Source organism: Lucilia cuprina, chromosome 6 (assembly GCF_022045245.1).
Source record: "Lucilia cuprina isolate Lc7/37 chromosome 6, ASM2204524v1, whole genome shotgun sequence".
Classification (NCBI taxonomy): domain Eukaryota; kingdom Metazoa; phylum Arthropoda; class Insecta; order Diptera; family Calliphoridae; genus Lucilia; species Lucilia cuprina.
In genome coordinates this window covers 16,745,260-16,750,223 of record NC_060954.1, presented here as the reverse complement: position 1 = coordinate 16,750,223, position 4,964 = coordinate 16,745,260, and the positions used below count along the sequence as shown (strand labels likewise).

The 4,964-nt window shown below is 31.1% G+C and overlaps 1 protein-coding gene across 5 annotated transcripts in view; it reads left to right on the top strand.

Annotated features, from left to right (window-relative positions):
• The first annotated feature begins 413 nt into the window (after nucleotides 1–413).
• The window catches only part of LOC111677581 (protein 4.1 homolog), a 94,402-nt gene continuing 89,851 nt past the window's right edge, over nucleotides 414–4,964 (top strand). For all 5 annotated transcript variants that reach the window (XM_046954995.1, XM_046954997.1, XM_046954996.1 and 2 more), the window contains exon 1: nucleotides 414–693. The gene's annotated coding sequence lies outside the window, so the exon portion shown is untranslated. The remainder of the gene's footprint in view (nucleotides 694–4,964) is intronic.

Below are 4,964 nucleotides of genomic sequence, written 5' to 3'. Positions count from 1 at the left end.
ACGCTCTCGTTTCTTTAATGTATCTATTAAATAGAGAGTTAAATGTTTTGTTGTAATTGTCGTTGTTGTTGTTGCGGTGGCTGTTATTGTAATTGTGGGGACTGTAGAAATATGACGAGTTTTCAAAACCAAACAGTTCGAGTATCTTAGTCGTGGCGTGCGTTTGTTTAACAGAAAATACTTAAGCGAATGTAAGAGATTTATTTATTTTTTTAAATAAAATTCAAGAATTTAAAGAAAAGGAAATTTTTGTTTTTTATCCCTCAGATATTAAATAGTTTTTTTCAAGAGTGAATTGAAATTTTAATTGAAAATATTTTAATTATTTGATTCTTTTTGCAGAAAAATAATTTATAAGCACAAATTGCTTTTTTCACTAAAAAAAATTTAAGAAAAATATTTATCTTAAAGAAAACGAAATAAATAAAAAATATTAACAACAAAAGAAAAAAGTTTTTTTTAACAAGAATTTGTGTGGAAAAATTAAAGAAAATACAAATTAAAGAAAAATACCTTAAAAAGTAAAAAAAATTAACGAACGAACCCAAAACGAAAACAACTTTCTTTCACAAATTATTACAACAAGAAAAAGAAGAGAAAAATCCAACAACAACAAATCAACAAGATAATTGGAATATACCTACCAACCAACAACAACTCTTTGAACTTTGTGAAAATAACAACAAAATTAAGGTAAATTTTTAAATTTCATAATAAATAAATTATTATTAGCAAAAGGAAAAAAACTAAAAATCGCTAAAGAAACCAAACAAATTAAAAGAATCTTTTTTTGATTTTTTGGGGCTGTGGCTGTTAAATATGAAAAAAAAGAATTCATTAAAATAAAAACTTGTCTGTAGTAACGACGACAACAACTGAACAAAACAGCAATAACAACACAAGCAGCAAAACAACTTAAAAGCTTATGTAGAATGGTTAATATTATAATAATAACAACAACAACAACAACAACCACTCAACAACAACAACAACATAATACAAATCACAAGCAACATTTCGAAAAAGAAGCAGCAGCAAAACCTATGAAATCAACATTTAATGTGTATGACTTCATAGTCTAAAATTTTTACAAAAAAAAAAATACAACACAACAAACAACAACACTCGCGCTTACTCATACACACAGATACAGAACGCACAAACACACACACACAGATACTCTCAAACACACACTTGTACATTCTGCTACAAATTGTCAAAACACATAAAATGTTCTCATAATAAAATTATACGTTGTTGTTGTTGCTGCTTCTGTTAGATTTCCAATTCGATGTTGCCACTGTATGAGATTATTAAATAAAACTGGGTTAATGTAATGTTTAACTGGGGAAATGTTGTGGAATTAAGCGTTCTACGCTTTTTCTCATTATATGCGTAGAAAAGTAGAATCAATATATTTGTATGCTTAAAGTTACAACCCAACAGTTCGACAAAGAGTCAATGCATACGAAAAAGACAGTAATTTCCACTAATAGTTAATCACCTGGATGATCGTAATTCGCATGTTTTGGGTCATTCGTCACGAATGTACCCTTTGTAATCGAGAATGAAGATAGTCGTCACGTTAGTGTCCTCTTTGTAAGCGGGAGCGGAGACAGTCGTCTTTTTACTGTCCTCAAGTATCCTAGAGATTATACTCTTAAAAGTTGTTTTTTTCTACTTCCGAAGGACAGTCGTCACTTTAGTGTCCCATTTCTAAGCGATAGCGTAGGCAATCGACTCTTTACGGTCTCTTTGTAAAGTGTAGAGTGACGATTGACTTCCTCGTAGGACAAGCCCATGTTATGGTCGGTCGGTCACCTGGGTAGTCAGGTGGCTAGGGGCCACCACGAAAATCCCACAATGCATTGATTTGAAGACGCGTAGTGTGGACCTTCTCCAGGCTTAGAATATTTCTGAAAATATCCATCTGTTTCACAGAATCCTTAAAAGACAGTGATTTCCATTTACGTCACGGATATACTCTTTGTAAACGAGGGTAAAGATAATCGTCAATTTAGTGTTTCCTTTGTAAGCGAAAGAGTGGACTCTGTCTCTTCGTAATCTTTAGGGTGACGATTGACTTTCTTGTAGGAAAAGTACCGGTTAAAATAGCTAGTTACCTGGACAATCGATTGCTAGAATACTGTCCGACCGAACTGCTGGGTGTGAATGAGTTTTCCCATTTAAATTACCTTTTTAAAGGACTAAGTTGGTCTAAAACTCTATCGGAATTTTAAAAATTTCTCAATCAAATTAAGTTTTTGAGATTTCAATTTCGTTGATGTTGATAGGAGAAGATCGAATCCGAAAAAGTTCAATATCGGTTCTGAATGATAGATTAGGTTGTTGAGGCGGTCGGTCCTTTGAACGACTCACTTGGGTCCTAGTGGTTCCGTTGTGATACCAAAACCTATCGGACATTACATGTCCGTGATTGATATGGTATTTAAACAGACAGAGGCACGAATGAAAGACTCTATCTTATTAACGTATATATTAGATAGAGCCGCAAGCTCATGCAATGTTTGACTGCATAGAAACTCTGAATAATAGCTCACTACAAAAACTCTTCTCTGACTTAAAATTTGATCTCAGAATTTGGCTATAATGTCACGATTTCGTTGAAGTTAATAGGAGAGAATTGAATTGACACCGAAAAATTGTTGGCAATAAGTTGTCAATTTCCAGAGTTATAAGAAAATCTTACAATTTCATTGATAGACAATTGTCAGTTTACACTGTTGTAAGATTGCTTTACGACAAAAGTTGCTAAATCGTATGTTAGTTGCATATGTAAATAGAAAACATTTATCTGACAATGATTTTATTGGACATTTAGACATTTGAGAATAAAATTTTTCAGACAATTATCAGGCTATGGCACGATTGTTAAATGTGAGACAATATTATGGGCAATGCAAGACAAAAATTGAAAATTAACACGGTTGTTAGACATTTTCTGAACATTTTTCTGTCAATGTTGTAAGATCTGACAATTGTGTATACATAGCTATTGCTTTAAAGCTAATGATGTCATTTTGGGGATATTTCAAATATTTAACAGGATTCATTTAACTGTTAACCTTAGCAACACTATTTATATTCCCAACATGGTAAGAGAGAGAGAAACTTTGGAAAAAAGAGAGATTAACTTAAAAACTTAGCAGATTGTAATGAAAAAGTGGGAAAGCTTAGAAGGGCCCACAATATGGGCTCCACACTATCACAATTAACGATTGTTTGACACTTTTCTCACTCACTCCAACGCTTAGTGCTTGCTTAGAGTTCACATTTTAGCCAAGTTAAAATTTTGTTCCATAAAACAAATGGCTTAAACTTTTTATATTATTATTCTATAGCTGTTGTTGTTGTAGGTATGTATAATAAAAATATATTTTTATACTAACAACAAATAAACATACATATGTACCTATTTAGTTATATACTTAAACACTTGCTTATTTATTGTTCTAACGTGTTTTTTCTTCGTGCTTTTCACTCTCTCTCTCTTTCTCCACATCTCTCTTGACATTCGGTTTGTGTTTTAGCCATATTTTATAGAATTTATTTTATTTTTATAGGTACGTAGTGTGTTGAAAATGTGTTCTTTTTTTACGTTTGGTTAGCTGTTGCTATTAACAACAACAGCAGCAACAACAATAATAACCTAATAAATGAAAAATAATAACAATAACAATTTACCCGTTTATTGAAATACAAAAACAATCTTTTTAACATACATTCATACATACATATGTATGTACGTATATGTGTTTTTGTAGTTTTTTTTTTTAACCGGGCAGTTTGTCGCCCCTTTTTCTCATTTATTGAAAACTTTTTATGTGCGTATGTGTGCTTGAGCGTAATTCAAATGTTGTTTTTCTTCTTGTTTCTCTTTGCTGTTAATATTCTTTTAGCGTTAAGCCAGTTTGTTTTGTTTTCTTTATTCGTTTCTTAGGCTTCTTTTGCTGTTGTTGTAAAAATATCTTTTAACTTTTTTTGGTTTTGCTTTTTCTTTTCAAGCAAAATGATACACAAACACAATGTTTACCGCGCAATTTTATTTTCTTACTTTTCGTTGTTTGTTTTTGTTTTGCAAAAGATACATTTTTGATATGTTTAGTACTACACTGGGAGAAAAAAAAAGAATGAGAATTCTTTATTTAAGGGATAAACGAAAAGTTAATAATTACAATGTTCTTTAAATGAATTCTTTGCAGGAGTTTTTCTATACAACAGTACTTTGCAAGTTTTTCTTGTAGAAAAACTAATTAGTTATAAAAAAAAAATTTGATTTTTATATAAAGTTTAACTAAAAAAATTCTCTTTAGAATAAAATTCTATTGTCTAGTCTATAGTCTAGTCTTAAGTCTTATCTAAACTGTAATCTAAAGTCTAGATTAAAGACTAGTCTAAAGTCTAGTCTAAAGTCTAGTCTAAAGTCTAGTCTAAAGTCTAGTCTAAAGTCTAGTCTAAACTCTAGTCTGAAGTCTATTCTAAAGTCTAGTCTAAAGTCTAGCCTAAAGTCTAGTCTACAGTCTAGTCTAAAGTCTAGTCTTAAGTCTAGTCTAAAGTCTAGTCTAAAGTCTAGTCTATAGCCTAATCTATAGTCTAGTCTATAGTCTGGTCTAGTCTATAATTTAGTCTATAGTCAAGTCTATAGTCTAGTTTATAGTCTAGTCTATAGTCTACTCTATAGTTTAGTCTATAGTCTAGTCTATAGTCTAGTGTATAGTCTAGTCTATAGTCTAGTTTATAGTTTAGTCTATAGTCTAGTCTATAGTCTAGTCTATAGTCCAGTCTATAGTCTGGTCTATAATCTAGTCTATAGTCTAGTCTATAGTCTAGTCTATAGTCTAGTCTATAGTCTAGTCTATAGTCAAGTCTATAGTCTAGTCTATGGTCTAGTCTATAGTCTAGTCTATATTTTAGTCTATAGTCTAGTCTATAGTCAAGTCTAT